At 45.7% G+C, this 21,825-nt stretch overlaps 1 long non-coding RNA gene across 1 annotated transcript in view; it reads right to left on the bottom strand.

Moving 5' to 3' along the window:
* The window catches only part of LOC116748123, a 222,801-nt gene that overhangs the window by 190,559 nt on the left and 10,417 nt on the right, over positions 1–21,825 (bottom strand). The window contains exon 2 of the long non-coding RNA XR_004348168.1: positions 1,158–1,272. This is a non-coding gene — a long non-coding RNA (uncharacterized LOC116748123). The remainder of the gene's footprint in view (positions 1–1,157; positions 1,273–21,825) is intronic.

The following is a 21,825-nucleotide window of genomic DNA, read 5'->3' as shown; positions in this document are numbered from 1 at the left end:
TGGCTTGTTCCAGTTTCACTTAATGGGCAGAGAGCGATATGAAGCTATGAGGGGACCCACAGTGCCTCTGCTAATTCTGCCCAGAAGGAAATGCAGGAGACAGTCCTAGTAATGTCTGTAAAGCTAGGAGTGACGTTCAAAGATAATACACAGTGGATGTGAGAAAGACCTGCAGGACACTTCATGATTTGCTGAATTTGGACGCTGTGATATCAGGGACTGTAAAGAAAGAATGACAGGTCAATTTCTTAGCTACAGAAAGGACAAGGATGAGGACCAATGATCCAGCCAGAGTCCCCGACACCTCAGAGGGGTTTGGGCAGAAAAGGAAAAATCGCCCCACTGCAGAGTCTCCCCGACCCCTGCCCAGCTTGCATCACATCCATGACTTTGCTCCCCACTCCCACTCTCCCACCACCTTTGCTCTGGGTTTTCTCAAAGCTCAGAGCAGTTCAAGGATGCTTTCGGATTCTTTCTTCTCCTTCCCAGCTAAACCCTGAAGTGGGTTCTACACCAACAGCGTGAACATGTAGGATCTTAGCACGTACTCTGGTTGCTAATGTTTGGGGGACAGGTTCGTCTTACTAGTCGTAACCAAGTGAGAAAGTTTTGGCTGGCTGGCACCTGGCTGCAGGCAATGGATGAGCTCTTGAAGATGCACAGCCAGATTCAATGGAACTCAGTGACTCCCCCGAGATTGTACCATTTTGAGAAGCATCAATATTTACAGTGATTATATAACACTAAAATCATAGAATGCAAAAGTGGGAAGCAAACACAGAGAAGGGATCTTGCACAATCCCCTCATTTGGCAGAGAAGGAAACTGAGGACCAGAGTGGGGTGAATGACTTACCCAAGGTCACACAGCTTACGACTGCCTGGCTCCACTAGATAATCTAGGTCCACAGACTCTTAAAAAACTGATACATTTTCTACTCCATGATGCACTTTATCTGGTTACTATCTGTCCTTACTCCTTGTCACAACATAGATTTTTTGGTTAACTAAGCATTTAATGTTTTAGTTCATCTTCGCTTCCACTCTTTTTAGTCGCTGCGAATGCTGCTGAACTCTTCAACCACTCCAGTGAAAGTGCTCTTTGCAACTATGCATCTGTTGCTACATTCGAAGGATTACCAAACTGCATTTTACTTACCGCCTTGGCAGCATTTGACACTGCCAACCCCATCTCCTTCCCAGAATGCTCTGGCTCAGCACTGCTCAAACAGCAAGTTTTGTGGACCCGTACCAGAAGGCAAACTGCTGCTGGTCTGCAACGAGATAAGTACAGAAATTAAGAATAATCAAAACTTTTATAGCAATTCGACAATAATTTTTGTCTGCTGAATCTAATAATAAAAATGGAGTTTGTATTTTGAATGTCTGTTAATTTTGTGTTAATCCGTTTTTTCTTGCATCTGATTACAAAAATATTGCCTGTGACCCACCGGAGGGGAAAAAGCCTAGTCCTTCTCCAAAGATAATAGAAGAAGCACTGCTATAGGCCTTTATTTTTTCTGAATCTGGCTCTCCTGGTTTCCCTCCCACTCCACGCCTCTCGAACATTTGCACGTTGCCTGCATCTCTCCCACCCCAAAGATTTGCCCTTTCCTGACAAAATCCTGTGCATCTATCGGATCTCAGCAGAGAGGCCACCCCTCCAGGAAGCCTCTCCTCTGTGCTGCTGTAGAACCTTGTACTGTCCATACAATCCACACAACAGGACACGTCAGACTCCGTTGCAGCTGCCAAACCCCAGCCCCTAGCCCAGCTCCCAGCATGCAATCGACCTTTGTGGTAGGAATGAGTTTCAAGGGAGGTGGCCTTGGGAGCACACCTTTCACCAAGTTAGAAGGCATTTTCTGTCCACTCACTTCCCCCTGTTTTCTTCGTCTTCCTTAACTCTTGCAGTAGGCATCCTGATAGTCAAATTCTAACGGTGAATTAACAAGTGGTACAATCCCTTCTGAGGCTCAAGTTAAAGTCAGAAAACCCCAGGTTGCAAACCTTCCTATATATTATATGATTTCCCTTTTGGGGGGAGGGGGAAGGGAAAGCATGGAGTTTCATCCAGAGAACTCATCCCCACCAGCTGAGTGCATCCTGGGACTCTACCAGTCTCTGTGGAGGAAACTGCCTCACCTTGATTTAAGCACAGATGGGGAGCTTGGATTTAAGTCCTGGCCGGGTAGAGTGTTACCCACAAAGTGGAATGCCACACCTTTCTCTGTCCTGTGCCTCAGTGGCCTGTAGTGTGAACGAATGGCGGCCAGGGTGACCCTCGGGGCTAAGTTGAAGGGGAGACTAATTAGTCATCCTATAGCACACTGAAAATAGAAATGTCAAGTGTTACTATTAATAGTCATGTTTCCTCTGCTCTGGTTTCCAAGGTCCCTTATGCTTTCATTCCAGAACCTCTGGAAAGTAACGAGAAACGTGATTTGGAGGGAAAAGAGAGCTGTAACTGTCGTGTACCTCAGTACGACTGGAAAAATAAAATGCAGATAAATATGTTGCCTTTCTAGAGTGACCCTGAAGACTGAAATTCTAAGAAAAATGTTCACTGCTTTAATACATAAAAATGTAAAAACTTCAGCATTGTAAAAACTATAAAAAGCCATAAACAATGAAAGGACAAATGAAAAACTGGGAAAAATGTTTTACATAGATGGCAATTGAAAGAAGAGGACCCTTAATATGTAAAGTGCTCTTACAATCAATAAGAAAGTGAGGAATATCCAAATAGAAAAATGGGCAAAAGGCATAAGTAGGTAATCCAGAAAAGAAGAAATACCAGTTGACTACATATGTAAAGATGTGCTGTTTTATTTGGCATCTCTTTGATTACCAGTGAGGCTGAATGAATATAATTCTTCATTTATCAGATTGGCAAAGATAAAACATATAGATCATCACCAGGCCAAGTGAACGGGAATGGGTATTTACATTTGCCACTAATGGGACTGTAAATAGGCACAGTCTTTCTGGAGAGCAATTTGGCAATGAATAACGGAAGCCTTGTCCTTTGAGTTAGAGATTCCACCTCTGGGAATGAATCCTAAGGAATAATCAAACAAGTACACAAAGATGTGTACGATAAGATTGGTTACCTCAGCGGGGTTTATAGTAGCGAAACTGGAAGCTCTCTAAATGTGTATCAGCGACTGATTGGTTAAGCACACAGTTGGATACTATGCGGTCACTTTAAAAAGGTCAATAGCTTTATACCTATTGATATGGAAAGGTATCCATGGCATGTAGGTGTCACTAAAGGAAACAAAGAAAGTTGGAGACTGGAGGTGTAGAATGATTTGTTTCTTTTGAGCATTTTTTAAAGTGTGCGCGTGTAGAAAAAGTCTCAGTAAAAGTGCTCTAAAATCATGCTTTTTGAAGGATGAGGTTACAGGTGATTTTTACTTTCTTCTTTTATACTTTCCCATAACGTATCGACTTTTCACAATGAAAATTTATAGTTCCCTCCATTGAAAAATGTGTTTTAGGAGCACTCGGTCTGGTTACTCTGGCTGTTTTACGGAGGTGGGAGAAGCAACAAATAAAGACGTAAGTACATAAATAAACATAAGGAAGTAAAATTTGATTGCTCCTCTCTGGAAGTACTGTTTCATTACTCATTTTGGAATGCACTCACATGGAAGCTTCCCTACCCTCAGCAGCCCCATCTTTTTCTTTTGAAAATATCCTGGAATATTCTATTACATGAGTTGCTCCTGAAATCATTCTTGGGTATAATACTTGTATTTTTAATTTTTAAAATCTCTAATAAAAAATAATTGCCAATAAACTCTGCTAAAAAGCATCTCTCCCCAGGGACATATACTATGATCTCAATCCTCTGAGTGAAGCTGTGCAAAGAGGTCCCGCTGGGCCAACTCCACTGGGATCGCTGTCCCCAGGTGTGCAGGGCACCCTTTCCCTTCGCTGGGAGCCAGCAGCCCTGCTAGTGCCTCTGAGTGATCTTCCCAACGTATTAGCTTCTCGTTCCACTCTTATAGGACCAAATCGGGGACTGTCCCCATGTTTAGAAATGTAACCTGGGATGCTAAAGAAGTGTCTTCTGTTAGTAAGTCTTATGTCGTCTTAGTATGAGGACAGGAATATGAACGGCGTACCAATCTTTCACTGCGAAAATATTTGCTAGAGAAATAAGAATACAGAAGAATCACACTCCTCTCAGCTGTATTATATGTCATAAAGCAGATATATTAATACATACATACACCATATATATATATATATATATATATATATATATATTTGTTTGAACCGTATGAAATTTCTTATATTCAACTCTTTTTGACCTTTAGAAATGGCAATTTCATATGGTTCAACCTTACATATTATTCTTCTATTGGTAGTATCTGGACAGTTTTATACAATTAGAAGAATTAAGTAGAAACTAATACTACAATGTTGTTATTGTTGCTTTTGTAGCGCAATAAAAATCTCTTTCCGGGGAAGCAGAAAAGTGACCATTTTAAGTGGATTTCCCTATGATCAAAGTATACCTATGTGTGTATGCACGTGTGCGTGTCCTTAGAAACGAAACAGAAAACATCCCATACGTTAAAAAGAAAAATTAGTCTTAATCTAACTTTCTCCTGTGCCCCATCTAATAACTGCTTTGTTGAAGTTGCTTTTTGAGTCTGTTTCTATTTTTCAGAACTTTTATCTTTAAAAAAAAAAGGAAAACATATCTTCCCAGGTGATATTACTACATTGCTGTTCATTTTTCACATTATAGCTCCACTCATCCCCCTGAGAGACCATGCCGTCCTTTGACAGCTGGCCAGAGATGTTAAACAACTTGCCCAAGGTCACACAGCTAATTAGGGCAGAGCTGGGACTAGAACCCTGGGCTTTTGGGCTTTTCCACCCTGCAGAGGGAGTAAGGGCTGTTATCATCAGCTCCCCTCTTGAAGGAGGATCGGCTAAGTTAAATAGCCAGGCTGGGAACCAAGAGCCTGGAAGGTCTGAGGGAAAAGATCATCAGTTGACAAATTATAGTGATCATTATTAATGTTATTATTCATATGCTATGTCTGCGGCAGAAAACAAAGGTTTATTTAAAATGCACATAATAATTTGAGTTTCCTGCAACATTTATTTTCTGTCTAAATTATTTTTTAACTGATATGAATGCGAAGACTTCTGAGGACAAAAAGCAAGGCTTCTAAAAAAATCCATAACCTTAAAATTAAGACCACATTTATTCACACTGCTGCTCACGGCCCAGAACTTTCTCCCTTTTAACCCTTCAGTGACATCAGCAAGCCACGTTTCCACCTCATCTTGGCCCAATTTTTCTTTTTGCCTGTAGCAACTGCATTGGAAGACCAAAGTATAATGCATTTCACAGTAAGAATCCTAATGGGATTTTTAGTAAACGGGCCCTACCAACCCACTTCCCCAGTGAAAACATGCCTCTAATTGATCTCTATGTAGAAACAGCAGCTGGTGATCAGAACCACTGTGCTCTGGTGGGTAATTATTTTATCAGGACAAGCACTTCCGTCATGATAAGAGAGAAACAGCAGGACCTGGGGAGAGGCACACAGAGAGGGCCAAACAGACAGACAGACACAGATAAGACCCAGCAAAAACCTGCCTGCAGAATCCACGGCCACGCAGCCTTAAATGGAAAGTTTCTGATAACCCATGATGGATTGCAGCCAGGTGGACGCGGGGAGGGGCTTGGGAAGCCACCGGGAGTGCGGAGGGTCAGGAGAGGCCGGCTCCCCGCAGCGCCTGCGCTGGCCCGGAGCTCTGTTAGGGGGCGCTGTGGTGCCGCAAGTGCCGATTCCCCACCCTCCAGAACCCGCAGCTTCCTCCGGCCCGCCTGCCGTGGTTGAAACCCCCATAGCTCTTTTGGCAAAGAGTAGGTGTGTCCTGGCCAGGTTCCAGTTTGGGTAATTACAGCCTGTCAACCTAAACTCCCCCCAGGATTGCAGTTAAATATGGTACCCGTCTTCACAATTAAATTTTTGCTCTAATAGGACACTCGATTGTCATGTTACGTGACAGTTAAATAGCGGCTGCATCGTACCCCAGAGGTAGCTGCACTTTTGTAGTGACTACAAAGATTTCTCTGGGTGCAATAAATGACCTGTATGGACAGAATCGGGGGGCTCTTTCTGCTAAATGAGAGTTGTTAACTATAGGATTTTGCTCATTATTCAAATTTTTTTTCTCTAACTCTTTCAGTGGGAAAATACGGGGAACACTTACTACTCCGATATCGTTTCCAGTTCTTTCTCCTGGAAATAAAAATCAGGATGCCAGGTTGCTGCAGGACAGGGGAGGCCTCCAACTACCCTTCCAGCCCCAGGTCCCCTCCATTCCTTCGTCTCAACATCACGGGATCCTTGCCTTTCTCTAAAGGTGCCATGGACTCCTCCCTTGCCCGTGTCCCTGGTTATCCCACAGCCTGGAACATCTTTCTTTTGTTTTCTGCTTACAGAGACCTTTTATCCTGCCAAGATCCAGCTTAAATGCCACCTCCTTCATGACGCCATCCTCCACCTTCTCCTCCAATTAAGTGTTTCTCCTCTTATAGCCCCCATTCGACATTCCTATTACCCTCACTCAGCACCTCCTCCAATTTGTCGTGTATTTTAGTAAGTTGTTTACACATCGGGCACATGCCCTGAACTATGAGCTCCTTGAGGGCAGGGGCCTTAGTTACTTTTCCTTATACCCGACCACAATGCTTAACAAATATTTTTGATGGAGAGAAAGAAGGCATCCCCTCTTCCTTTTCCAAGAGCATAAGTAAGAATATCTACTATTTACTATAGGCTGATCATTGTTCTAAGCATTTTACCTGTACTAACTCATTCAGCCCTCACCATCTCATAAAGTATCATCATCATTGTCTCATCCCTATAGATTAAAATACTGAGGCCCAGAGAGGTTAGATAATTTGCCCAAGGCCACACAGCCAGTAAGAAGTGGGGCTAAGAATGAATCCCTTGGGGCTTACCCCCCCACCCCACCCCAGAACCTCATACCTTTACACTGCTGGATAGTACAGGTTTTTAATTAAACATATCAGCATCCCCACCGTCTTCAAAATTTTAAATCAATCCAGGTCTGCGAAAGCACAACTCATTTTCTAAAGGGGTGAGCATGAGGTGGGAGCAGTTGAGACAGCATGCACCTGTCTCCATTCCGCTTAGGCTATCCCAAATAACAAGTGGGCTGCTTTCCGAAATCCACATGCTTGTTTGTCAGCTTCCATCCTTGGGCAATTATTTCACACTGAAAATGAGAAGGTGATAATCTAAAGTATTCGCAGCCAGTCTTGCCTACAGAGGTGTGAGCAAAGAGGAAGATCGCATGTTGTGATTAGAGAGAGAAGAAACAAACCCCAGTGATTGCGGTACGTGAGGAAGGGGTCAGCCTCATTATTCTAAAGCATAGTTTTCTGAACCCATAGAAATATTTTATTCCAACAAGTTAATTCCTTTAAGTGGTGAGCGCTGAGCATGGCAGACACGATTATCTTTCTTAGGTTTCTGGCCGCTTTCTCCCCACCCAGCTGGGGGAAGGATTTCTGCAGCTCACCTCTGCAATTAGAAACAGCCCCACAGGGCAGAGGTGCAGCCTGCGTTCTGAGATACTCTTCTGCTGCTGAAATAAAAACAGCCTTTGAGAATATTCTCCTGCCAAAATCATTTTAGCATTTCACTGTCACACAGCAGGAGGCAGAGAGAGGGAGGGAGGGAGAGAGGGAGAGAGAGCATCCTTTCCGCGCAAACCCAAGCAAGACCTCATGAGTCTTTCCCGTGTACAAGGAAATTAATTAATTTCCTTTCTTATTTTTCAAAAAGGGGGCCATAAAAACATAGTTCAAGGTGTTACGTTTTCATAAGGAAGAAGTCTCCATTGGAAGTGAGTACCTCTTTTAAGACAAGGTTGTAATTAGATTGCCCGTGGTGATGATGAATGGGGAGGGTGAAGGGTCCTCGGCTTCTTTCTGGGGGCAGAAACATCCTCGAAGGCAGAGGCGAGGGCTGCCTCGGGCAGCCACGCTGGTGCCAGCGCCAAAGACTGTTCTCTCCCAAGAAGCTCAAAGAAGAAAGGCTGTTTCTAAACCGAGGAGGAATAACAGGAATAACAGCAGAAAAGGCAATTGAGAGGGTGAGCCGAGGTGTTTGTCTCTCCCCAGTGCTTTCTGCACAACCTCTTTCAACCTGGGTAGATTTTCTCTCTTGCAGTTGCTGGAAAGAATGGAGAACTTGGTTTCTGCTGCCCCTGCCTTTATGAATGCCTTTTTGTTTTTGTTGTTTCTACATGCCTGTTAGGGACTGGACTGTGCCCCCTCCCCCCAGATTGATATGTTGAAGCCCTAACCCCCAGAACGTGACTGCATTTGGAGCTGCCACATAAATGATTAAGTTAAAATAAGGCCCTTAGGGTGGGCCTTAATCCCATCTGCCTGGTGTCCATATAAGAGGAAATTTGAACATGCCAAGAGACCCCAGGAGTGTGCACAGACAGAGCAAATACCACGTGGGGACACAGTGAGAAGGCGGCCGTCTGCAGGCTAGAGAGAGAGGTCTCGGGAGAAACCAACCCTGCTGACACCCTGATCTTGGACTTCTAACCTCCAGAACTGTGACAAAAGAAATTTCTGTTGTTTAAACCACCCAGTCTGTGGTCCTCTGTTATGACAGCCCGAGGAAACTGATACCCAAGTATTTTTCACAATATGGTCCATGGACCACTTTCATCAGAAAGTGATGAGTGGATTAAAATTTAGATGCCTGGGCCCCATTCAGACCTACTTAATCAAATCTCTAGGGCTCAGGAATCCGTAGTCTGTCTCAAGCACCCCAGGCCATCCCAGTGCACACTCAAGTTGGGAAATCCCTGCAGCTGGAATTTGCGGAGAGAAAGGATCACCTTGGTGGTGATCTGAAGGGGGCTGCCCGAAGGCCACACTGCCTAACTCCCCCCAGCCCCCTTAGAAAGGCGTGCTTTGCAGTTAAACATCACCCTCTCCCTTGTGGATCTCTTTTCAGTGCAAATAGCTCCTGGATGGGGGTGACAAATTAAGTCAATAACCTTTGAGTATGAATTCATTTATCAGCTGAATTCCTGTGGGATTGGAAGGATGCCAAACCTAAGAAAAACCGAAGAGCGGGAAGAAGTAGGGGGTGTTGAGAAATGTCAGCATGGTCCACACAGGGGAAAAAGCGCCACCTTGACAACCTGGCTCCAGGCTGCACCCACCCACCCACCCACCGGGGACAAGGCAGTCCCAGAGATGGGCAGCAGCGAGCTCACAGGGCACTGCTCTCCCACAGGAAGGTGGACAGAGCGATGGTGGCGGGGCCTTTGGGAAAAGACGGCTGCCTCCTGTTTTCTCTTTTGCTGCTTGGAAGCTGAGGGCAAAGCCAAGCCTGCTTCCCTCTCTCTCTAGGAGTGAGGTGGGCAGGGGCCATGGGGGACTGCGACCAGGAGTGCATATAAGCAGGAGCGGGACGCAAAATATAGAACAAGCCGTATGGCTTAGACACGGACCTGTCAGAACAGAAGGCAGCCAGAGGAGGCTGGAGCAGGATCCCCGACCAAGCCCTCTGTTTCAGGAGTTAACCTTTCAGAGGCCCTGGCCCTGTGCTTTGCCCAGCACTCACAGCGCAGGCCTGAATAAGTGGGAAGGTCTGAGGAGGTGGCTCTTTAGCCTGGCTTTGTATTCCTGTGGCTCTCATGGTTATTTCTTTGCGAGGAAGGAGGAGGCATCCTCCCTGCCAGGAGCCTGGCTTAATTCACTTTGGATTTGAGCTCAGTGTGGTCCAGGCCAACACAATTCACATGTGGTTGCGGCGCGCCTGTATCCTCCGTTTCCTGAATCTTCCAGCAAGTTCTAACGGGCTAGGAGCATCAGCCAGGGGGCCGGGGCCAGTCTCTGACGGCTGACAAGTGGCTGCCTTAGAGAGGGCTGCCAGGGGGCCGAGGCACTCATGGCCATCTCAGAAGCCACGGCACTGGGCTTGATAATCAGCTGGAACCCAGAGCCCTCTGCAGGGCTGGGTGGATGCCTCCCCCCATGCCAGAGCATCAGGGCACATCGCAGCCCATTAGGTGCTTGGCATCGAGAAATGCTCTTTCTGGCTCCCCGATGTCTATGGAGAAGGGTGAATCTGAGGTGAAATAGCAAAACAGACACTGGCCCAGGATTCCAAACTCGATTCCTTGAAGCAGCAGATGGCTGGAGGAGGGCGAGGATCAGCGCGGCTAGGACACTCGCTGGCGCCACTGGTTCTTTCTCAAGACAGTGCTCTCGTGCCAGCAGACAGTGTTGGTGTCCCACCCTGATCCCCTTGGATCCCTTTTGACCCTTTGTGTGAGCACCCGGCTCGCTCACTGTGCTTCTACTTCTAACACCCAGCACCCACGCTGTGCTTTAGGAGGACAGCCCTCAGACTAGGAGACGAGAGCCACTGTGCACACCTGTGCAGGTAGCTGCACGTGCCTGGAGTTGCCCTACCCCCTTGGTGGCTCTTGGACTGATGAGGGCAGGAGTGTGGAAGCCCAGCTCGCTTAGACTGGGAGGCACGGCTCCCGTGAAGAGCCGCCGTGTGGGTCAGGCCAGGAGGGGACTTGCTTGAGTGCCTGCCCTGCTTGGTTCCTTCCCTTGTCTTTTCCTTTTCCTGCTTCCCCTTCTCCCTTGCGGGTCTGCCCCCGGAAGCACTTCCTTACTAAATCACTTGCACACAAATCCTCATCTCATGGTTTCCTTCTGGGAGACACAACCTAGGTTACGCATAAGAAATTCTGAATTTTCCTCCCATTAATATCTCACAACCAAAGGAAATGCTCTGTTCCCCTCCCTCTTGCTCTCTCACTCCAGCTCCCTTCCACACCCACCAGCTCCTCCTCTAGACCCCATTGCTGTTAGAGGGACCCGGCATTCTCTTCATCACCAAGTTCAGAAACGCGGGTGCCTTGCATTGTCTCTCATACCCAGTCCCTCTCCCTACCAAACCCTCCCCCAGCTCAGGCCCCCTCCCTCACCTCCTTGCCTGAGATGATCAGCCCTCAGTACTACGCGCCCACCTCCGGCCTCCCACTGTTCCAGAACATCTAGCGTACTGCTAGCAAATGGACCCTGCTGAAGCCCAGGTTTGATCTCTCCAGCACTCCCCAGGCCCCCAAATCTTCAGACACTTCCCAGTGTTTGCCAAAGCAAGTGCACCTTCCTTGTCTGGCAGGCACGGCCCTCGCCAACCTGCCTCCAGCCTGCATCTCCAAATTCCTAACGGGACGGAGCTGGGAAGCCACTGCCCCCTCCTCCCACTCAGCACATTCGCCCCAAGTGGGCTGTTTTAGTATGTTGAGATCACTGCTGTGCTTAAGATCATGATGCACAGACAACAGACGAAGGAAACACATTGAACAGGGAGTCAGAGAGTGTCTGGGGCCATTTGTATGGTCTTTCTTGCCGATTTAAAAATGTGGTCTCACTTTTCCTTACAGGTATCTCAGGGGGGCCATAGAAAGTTTTTGGATTCTCTCTCATGACACCTATTTAATTGAGTCTTTACCTTATCAGGCCTAGGTCCAGGCTTAAGGCCTTCAGGCTCCCCACTGTGCCAGGCGGCTGACACCCATCCGTGGCTCGCAGGTAGGTCAGGACATGAGGCCTGCTTGCCCTGGCTTTTTCTTCTCCCAGGCCCCCTGGTCCCCCAGGTTTCTGACCTTGGGCTTAACTTCCCTCCGTAGGTCTTCAGTGTGCCACTCCAACCGGGCATAGGGCACAGATCTACTTTTCCACTGGTTCTCTATGAGAACCTGAGTTCTCCCTGTAGCAAGGCTGTCTTTGGCTCAGCCAAGCTCTGGGAAACTTTCCCTGGTCAACCCTGTCATTGGTTTCTCCCCTCCCTGTGCCCTCTGCCGTTTATAAACTCCTTGAGCGTGGTCAATACTCCAGCACACTGCTCAGATCCCCGTTCAAGGGCGGACTTGCTGTCCAGCCCCGCACACAGCCCTTCAGGGTCTGCCCGAGCTGCCTCACCCAGGGTCATGGCCTTTCCAGGGTGGCCCTCCTCTGCTGAGTGGGTGAGGCAGGGATATGAAGGTCTTGCCGTTCCGGTCCAACGTGGGACACTCTTAGGGACAACACTCGTTCCAGAGCTCCCTGCTGGGCTGGCTGAGGTTTCTTCAGGCCTGCATCACCTTTCCAGTTCTTCCTCTGTACGGTCTTGTTTTCAACTCCTCCTTTTCATAGGTGTTGATCCCCGACAGATACCTCATACCCCAGACTCTGCCTTAGCGTCCATTTCTAGTGAGCACAACCGGCTACTCTGGGATAAGGGGCCACGGCTGTGTCTCTCTGCGTCCCCCCAGCACAGGCCTGCAGGGCTGGCTCTTAGGAGGCACTCAGCAAACGTGTGCCGACTTAAGCCTAACTGCTGCTAGGAATAGCTAACTTTTAAGGAGTAGGTCCATGTGCCTGGCACCAAAGGAAGAAGGCTGAGCATTTCACATGAATATTTCCTTTAGTCCTCAGACAACCCCACAAGGAAAGCACCAGGATTATTCCCATTTTGCAGGTGAGGAAACCGAGGCACAGAGAGTTAATAAGCAAGGGCGTGAGAATGTGAGCCCGAGGCCCTCACCACCCTGCTGGAGCAAAGCACTGGACACAGCTGACAGCTGATGGCTCACAGTGAAGAGGAACCGTATGGTGACACAAGGCAGCGTCAGAAAGCCAGAGGAGAACGGACACAACATTGGAGGGCAAGCACCCAGGTGGGGCCGGTAGGCTCAGACACTTGCCTAGCCTGTGTTATCTGGGACAGCCGTCTCTGTTTGCCTCTCTTACAATCAGTGCGTCATAGGCTGCCTGAACCAGCAACACACATAGCCTAACCTCCCCATGGTGCAAAACAGGGAAGCCCAGAGAGGTTAAGGAACTTCCCCAAGGTCGCAGAGCTGGCTGGTGTCTAGCTCTCTAGACCAGCAGGAGTTCCCAGCCCATCCCCTTCCTCTTCCCTCCATGACACAACCTTAAGGCAGGAATGGCATCCCCTACTTGGCTGGACCAACTTGGGAATCAGGAGTCTGCTGCCTTCCTAGGCATACCATCCTTGCTCATTCAGCCCCATCAGTGTTCTGAGCACCTCTGGAGTATGAGGGGATTGAAAGAGGGTAGTTGTAAGAGTGATGCAACAGCGCTACCTCATTGTTACTGCCACCTTGCCCAAGTTCTATTATTAAATTTCTCACTTCCCCTTAACATTAAAACATAACAGCACGATGGCAAGTGGTTAAGTGCCATGAAATCAAACAAGCCTTGGTGTGAAACCTGCCTTACCTCTTTCTAACAGTGTGACCTTGAGAAATTTACTGAAACTCTTTGAGCCTCAGTTCCTTCCTCTATGCGGTGAGGGAAATAATGCCCAAGAGTTGCCTCATAGGGTGGTGCAAGGGTTAAATGGAATCATGAATGTGAAGGGCTTGGCCCAGGGCTCCCGAACACAGCGAGGGGACTGCAAATTGTAGCCATTGTTAATTTTATTAAAGATACATAAGAGATAACACATGTGGCACCCAGTAATCATTCATCTGAAATCCTCAGCAGGGAAGAACAAATCAGCTCATGCATTAATTAGGGCTCCTCGTAACAGAAAGGATTTATCTGATAGACGCAACGCCTCTCGGGATAGAGGCAGGACCAGGCTTACCAACGCCGGACCACAATCTATCCCTGGGCAGTCCCAAGCCCTGCAAACCCCGCTTCTCCAAACTCACCCCCTGATATCACAACTGGAACCCCGATGACCCAGCTTTCCTTAAACTCAGAATGAAGGCAGTCCGAGTGAACCCATAACCTGGTGGGAGGTAGGGGTGCGAAAGATCTGCGGTGTTTCAATAACTTGGTGGGCAGAGCAAGCCAGGAAGGCACTCACCATGCTCCCACTGCAGACACACAGAGATATCTGATCAAACATAATGAAAAAATAAATAAGTACACAGATAGGAAGGAAGGAAGGAAGGAAGGAAGGAAGGAAGGAAGGAAGGAAGGAAGGAAGGGAGAGAGGGAGGGAGGGAGGGAGGGAGGGAGGGAGGGAGGAGAAAGGGAAGAATGAACAAAACAAGAAAGAAATCCCCAGGTTCCAAAAGGAACCCTTCATTTCTAATCAGCGGTATTTGTTGACCTATGCCAGAAATAATTGAGCAAATAATTAGAGAAAGGAATTTTAAGTTTTGCTAGCTCAGTCATGAAAGTTACAGAGCCTAGACTTCCAAAGCCCTTAGACATGAGACAGCGTAATGCTGTGAGATCAGGCCTCCCAGCACTAGGCTAGGGGGAGAAAGTCAGAAAAGAAAAAGAGAACTTAGATGGTGAAGGCATCCCTGAGTAAGGGGATTTTTGCTGTGCTCCTTCTACCCTCTTCCCACCTACCAGGTGGTCAAACACTAGATAAGTTTGGGGAACCCAAGTGCTAAAGGCTTTTTCTTGTTTCATTATCCCATTTGAATTCATATTGAATATCAGCTTAGGAACAAAATATATCAAATCCTGGCTTTGTCGCTTTCTATCTGTGTGATATTGGAAGGATTATTTAATCGCTGTGTCTTCATTTCTTCATTTATTAAAACAAGAACAATAAACACCTAACTACCAATTACATAGAAATCCAATTCTCAATCATTCTGTTTCTGCTGGGATCACACACACGCTTTCTCTCTCTTTCTCTCTCTGTCTCTCTCAATGTATGAGTCAAGAATCTTCTGGTTGCAAGTGACAGAGACCCATTTTAAACCAGAAACCGGGCAAACAACAAGCCAAAGGGGATTTGTTAGCTCAAGTAACTGAGCTTATTGGGCTCTCATCTCTGGCCTTTGCTTGGCTTGTCCTTGCTTTCTCTTCCTAAACCTCATTCTCTCCTACTAAAAACAGCTGGGAAATATTGCTTCAAGCCGCTCCAGTTTTTCTGTCCTTACAACTTATAATCTCAAAAAACAAACACTACATTGATTGTTTCAGTAGAAATATCCCAGGGAAGACTCACTGGTCTGTTTTGGGACACGTCCTGCTCTGAACCAATCACTCTGGCCAAGAGGATGCAATGCTCTGACTGTTGCTCCATAATGTCAATGGACCTTTCTGCTCTATGTCCTCTCTTGTCTGCAATGGATGCAATTTGGGGCTCTCCCGGGCTGATATCAAGCCATGCAGGAGAAGGGATGGACATTCCTTGCACAAATGGGACTACTCTTCTCTATTAGCCCATGGACCCCTCGCCTATCTCCCTACTGGTGGTGATGTGTGAAAAGCAGGGGCGAGGTCAACATCAAAAGAGATCACATTCTAGGAACGCAATGATGGCAGCCTAAAGAAATCAAGGGAAGGTAGGAGTGGAAGATGTGTTGTTCTATGTTTAAACTATAAAATTCTAAACAGTAGATTTAATCTGACCAGACAATGAATCATCATTTACATTTTCTTGCATAGACTCAGTAAGACTTGCATTTGTGATGATCCTCAATGAAACACAGTAATGACCTTTGAGAGAGTCACTGGAAGCCGTGGTCCATGGGTGGCACTGTGGATGATGCAGTGTCCTGGGTAATGTAACCAGGTTTGAATAAATGGAACTGAAGAGGCAAGAAGATCTATATAGTTTCAATACAAACAGGTTCCAAAGAGCTGTGGCATTGTGAGTAATGACAGCATTGCTAACGTTTTCTTATAGTGAGAGATAAAAAATTGTCCAGGAATGACACATTCGGCAATAAAGAACACAAAGAATGGTTCCTGGACCTGAAACAGGAAGAGATGGTGCCAGGATACTATGAAGACTCTTCACAAGCACTGATTGGACAGTGAACAAATATGTAAGTACCTCTTCTATACCCATCACTCTATATCTTCATCAATAAATCACTACACCTCACATGAGCCCATGAATTGTGTAGCACATTAAAAAGTTAAATTGTTTATATGGACAGCTCCCATCCCCCTCCAAAACAATATAGTAAGTCCCCTACATACAAACAAGTTCCATTCCGAGAGTGCATTCGTAAGTCCAATTTGTTCGTAAATCCAACAAAGTTAGCCTAGGTACCCAACCAGCACAATCGGCTATATAGTACTGTACTGTAATAGGTTTATAATACTTTTCACACAAAATAATACATAAGAAACAAACACAAAAAATAAAGGAAACCTTTTTAATCTCACAGTACAGCACCTTGAAAAGTACAGTAGTACAGCACAACAGCTGGCATCCAGGGGCTGGCGTCGAGTGAACAGGGAAGAAGAGTTACTGACTGGAGGAGGGAGAGGAGGTGGGAGATGGTAGAGCTGAAGGATCGTCAGCAACAGGACACGGAGGGTAAGCTGCAATTTCACTCACGCCTGACAGTGATGGAACACACATTCGCATCTTTGAAAGTTCGCAACTTGAAGGTTCGTATGTAGGGGATTTACTGCACTTGAGTGGGTGCCCCTGCACAACCTAGGAGTGGCTCTAATCAAGGCTGAAGGCCTTGTTGAGTTTCAGTTCTTGAACCTGTACCCGGGCCTTGCGGCTTCTTTTTTTTCATAATTGGTCTCAATGTGCAGCAGGTAACCCCTCATTCTTAGTCTAACAGCTTCCATTTTGGCCTCGGTATTTGGGCAATAAAAACAACAGGCTGGTTGCAAAGCCCAGTTAATCTGCCCCTTGCTTCCAAGTTCAAAGCTCCAATTCAATTTGAGTGAATGACTCATTACAATGAGGGTAATTATTACCTTTGTCAGGCAAAGAGTACTCATCTGGAGATATTTGGAAGTAGTCAAAGATTTCCAATTTTCCACAAAGCTCTTCCTGGGACCAATTTTATCCCCCATTGTGCTTCCCTCCCCACTGCCTTAGGAGCTCTAACTTTAGCTTGGGGCATAAAATAGGGCCTTTTCAGTTCTCCCAATGGTCTGGATCATGTTTCTCAGCCATTTGGGGTTGCTGTCCACATTAGGCAGAGTCTCTTAGCAGAGGCATATGCTACTCCTTTCAAGCTTTCAGATGGAATAGGCTTTCTTGTAGGACCTTGGGGAAAGCTACAAGAAGTAGCCCCCACACTACAACACCCTGATATTTTCCTACTAGGCCCAGTAGTTGGTGTGGATAGGCATATTGCTTGTCTCTGAAGATACAGGGGGTGGCAATTTGACCAGCTGTTTTGCCACTTCTAAATGAGGACTTATTTGGTTGGCAAGTTATAGACATTGACAAGAGAAGGAAGATGGTATTTGTCTCTCTGCTCAGGCTACCATAATAAAATACCATAGACTGGGGGGCTTAAACAACAGAAATTTCTTTCTCACAGTTCTGAAGGCTATAAGTCTGAGATCAGGGTGCCAACATGGTCGATTCTGGTGGGGACCCTCTTCCTGGCTTATAGACAGCCACCTTCTCACTGTGTGCTCAAATAGTCTTTCCTCAGGGATTGTGTGTGGAGAGAGAGATGGCTCCCTCTCTCCTACTTAGAAGGTCACCAATCCTATTTGATTAGGCCCCACCCTTATGACCTCATTTAACGTTAATTACCACCTAAAAGCCCTGTCTCCAAGTATAGTCATGGTGGAGGTTAAAGTTTCAACATATGAATTTTGGGGAGATACAATTCAATCCGTAGCAGTTTTATTAGAGAAATTCTAGAATGCTCACAGAGCTAAATAATCAAGACAATCAGAATTTGGGACTGATGGAAACCATGTCAGCTCTGGATATAAATAAAAAGAATGCATAAAGTATATTTTCCAGGCACCAGCCTTATAAAGATTTAGCTGTGGTTCCTTTGACACTTGTTCATTCAACTCAAGGTTCAAATTTTCAGGAAAGAGTAGATGATTGGCTAAGCTTGCATCATGTACCCAACCTAGAAATAATCACTATTTCCAAAGGAAGGGATAATGTTTTCTGATTGGTGAAGCTGGCTCATGCACGTGTGTGTGTGTGTGTGTGTGTGTGTGTGTGTGTGTGTGTGTGTGTGTAGATGAGGTCAGTTTCATCCAAATCACACAGAATAGGTTTCTCATAGGAAACAGAAGTTCTGTTAGGTGGAAAAGAGGGAAAGGTAGGTGGGTAGGCAGAAACAATAGGTGTCCACCACAAAGTGCCAAGGTTCTGCACAAAAACTGTTGAAGTATATTTTTGAAGGAAAATATATTGCTTGGCCCAAGGAAGGAAAAGTTGCTGTGCTTTGTCAACTTTCAAGGTGATAATGATGTGAAGAATTGAGCTTAGCCCTCCCAAGTCCTTACAGGCCATTGGAGTTTGTTATCCAGGTAGATTAATTTCCAAAAAAGAGGAGGCAAGACAAGCTTTCATTGCAAATCATTGGTCACCTCATAGTTCCCAAACTTATCTTTTTAGGGAATGGTTAGAGGCCAGATATTAGTTGCCTTATCATGAAACACCACAACTGACTGTTTAAAAAGAAACCTGATGCTTGCAAAAATAGCATAGTAGAGCTGGCAATGATTGAGAATCTACTCTCTGCCAGCTGTGGTCACCACTGCTGAATGCGTTCACCAAATCTATTTCCCCCTTTCTCTTTTCTAAAAAGATCTTGATCTTGTTCAAGTAATCATACCTTCTCCACCCAAACCATGTAACTTAGGCAAAGGCGACTCCTACCTCTAGCCACAAAGATGAATCCTGATTCATGTGAATCCATCACCATAATCCATTCCTCTTCTCCCCTGATTGGTTCACACACCCAGGCTATAGCCCATTGCCATGGGGCGCTCCTCTGGTAACTGATATTGATTCAAGAAGATGGCGGTAACCTAGGTTGGCCCAATGAGATTGAAGGGAAGGCATTTCCTTCCATATTTGGGAGTGGTTTGCTCTTTCTCTTCCACTGGGGATAGACAAGCAATTCCACTGCCCTGGTTGTTGCCAACAGCTATCTTGCTTCAAGGAGGGCGACAGCCAAGTCAAGAAAATGGCTGACAGATCAGGACCAGAGCCCCGCTTGGATTGCACCTGGAGGTCTCTTCCCTCACTGGACTATGTGATATAATACATTTCCTAATTGTTTAAGCCACTTCCACGCAGGATCTCTGTCACTTACAACCCGAAGCATCTTAAAGCCAGACACTGTGTTAAGTAAGTACTTTATATGCATTATCTCATTTTATCCACATACCACCCTAGAGGAGGTAGTATTATTATCTCCATCTTATAGGTGAAAAAACAGGGACAAGCAAGTTAAGTAACTTGCTCAGAGTCAGTTACTGAATTCCATCATCTGTCTCCAAAATCCACATTCTGGGAGAAAATACTTGCAAACGAAGCAACTGACAAAGGATTAATCTCCAAAATATACAAGCAGCTCATGCAGCTCAATATCAAAAAAAAAAAAAAACCACACAAACAACCCAATCCAAAAGTGGGCGGAAGACCTAAATAGACATTTCTCCAAAGAAGACATACAGATTGCCAACAAACACACGAAAAGATGCTCAACATCACTAATCATTAGAGAAATGCAAATCAAAACCACAATGAGGTATCACCTCACACCAGTCAGAATGGCCATCATCAAAAAATCTAGAAACAATAAATGTCGGAGAGGGTGTGGAGAAAAGGGAACCCTCCTGCACTTTTGGTGGGAATGTAAATTGATACAGCCACTATGGAGAACAGTATGGAGGTTCCTTAAAAAACTGAAAATAGAACTACCATATGACCCAGCAATCCCACTAGTGGGCATATTCCCTGAGAAAACCATAATTCAAAAAGATACATGTACCGCAATGTCCATTGCAGCACTATTTACAATAGCCAGGTCATGGAAGCAACCTAAGTGTCCATCAACAGATGAATGGATAAAGAAGATGTGGCACATATATACAATGGAATATTACTCAGCCATAAAAAGGAATGAAATCGAGTTATTTGTAATGAGGTGGATGGACCTAGAGTCCATCATACAGAGTGAAGTAAGTCAGAAAGAGAAAACCAAATGCCGTATGCTAACGCACATATATGGAATCTAAAAAGACAGTACTGATGAACCCAGTGGCAGGGCAAGAATAAAGACACAGACGTAGAGAACGGACTTGTGGACACAGTAGCAGAAGGGTAAGCTGGGACGAAGTGAGAGAGTGGCATGGACATATATACATTACTAGATGTAAAATAGATAGCTAGTGGGAAGCAGCCGCATAGCACAGGGAGATCAGCTCGGTGCTTTGTGACCGCCTGGAGGGGTGGTATAGGGAGGGTGGGAGGGAGGGAGACGCAAGAGGGAAGAGATATGGGAACATATGTATATGTATAGCTGATTCACTTTGTTATACAGCAGAAACTAACACACCATTGTAAAGGAATTATACTCCAATAAAGTTATTTTTAAAAATCCACATTCTAAGCCAGTAAAAGTAAAGGCAAGTGGGTTTATATATACCAATATACCTAGAAAATTACAGTGAAATGGATATGTTATTTTAAAAATCCTGGTTTTCCACAGATTTGGATTAAGGCTTCCGAGCTTCTTTGTCATCACTCCAGATTGACCTTCAACTGCCAGGGGGTATACCCCCTGCATCCCTTGGCAAGTAAATGGCTAATGGTCTGCGAGAAAACACATCACCAGGGAATCTCCCCAAACTTTGAAAAGTCAATGACACTGTAAGCTCTAGTTTTCTTAAGAACAAGACCCATCTTCTGGGCAGAATAGGGAAAAGAAGTTCAGAATCTCAAGGTCTCAAATTGTCCAGTGATGCAAAAACAGGAAGTCAGTTGGCTGGCAATTAAGCTATGCAGGAAATGAAGCAGGTAGCTGGTCTCTCCTTGCCCTACACCCCGTGGGTTTGCACTCTACGAAGAAGACATAGTTGCTAAGAGCTCAAGCCTTGGAATCCCACACATCTGTTTGAATTGCCACTCTGACATTTCCTACCAATGTGGACCTGAGCAAATTAATTAACCTCTCTAAGAATCAGTTTATACATCTTTAAAATGGGAATAATAGTAGTAGTGCCCACATATAGCATCATTGAGTTAAATGAAAAAATACCTAAGAGTTCTGGGACATTCAGCTATCACAACACATCCTCAAACTCAATGGCAAACAAAAATCACCATTTAATCTCACATTTATGGATCTGCAGGTGTGCGTGTATCAGTGGACCCAGGTGAGGCTCTGCTGGGCAGGTCCACTTCAAGCTGCAGGTTCAGCTGGGCTTGAATCTAAGCTAGCAGGGGGCAAGCAGGTCTGCTGCTCCACTTGTTTTCAAGTGGAGGCCAAGACAAAGGGCAGCAGGCACCACGTGAGAGGGCAAGGCCATTTCAAGTCTCTGTTGGCATCACATCTGCCATTATCTCATTGGCCACAGCAAGTCACGTGGTCAACTCCAATCTCAGTGGAGAGGGGAGGCACTGCAAAGTGGCACGGCAAAAGGTATGGCTAGAGGGAGGGCTGAAGAATTGGGACCAGCTATCACAAGCTCTTAGGCCCGTGACCTACTCAGAAAATATAAGTGGCTGTTCTAGATTGCTCCACTAATCATACTGGAGACCCAGAGGCTGCCCTCCTCCATGGGGGCTGATAGAGCAGTGATGGACAAACTCTTGCCAATTCAGGTTTAAAAAAAAGAAGAAATGCTTCTTGATAGCATTTATTTAAATGAAAAATGGCTCCATTTATTCCCACGTGGGAAAATAAAAATGTATTTTCTTACAACTTAGTTTATCTACTAATCATTGAGTAAATCATAGAAGAGTGTCAGTGAGAAAACTGACGCTGACTCCCGGCCACTGGGAGGTTCATATCTTGACATACGTGAGAAGTATCAA

Source organism: Phocoena sinus, chromosome X (assembly GCF_008692025.1).
Source record: "Phocoena sinus isolate mPhoSin1 chromosome X, mPhoSin1.pri, whole genome shotgun sequence".
Lineage (NCBI taxonomy): Eukaryota > Metazoa > Chordata > Mammalia > Artiodactyla > Phocoenidae > Phocoena > Phocoena sinus.
The sequence above is the reverse complement of the archived record's forward strand: the minus strand, read 5'-3'. Positions and strand labels throughout refer to the sequence as shown.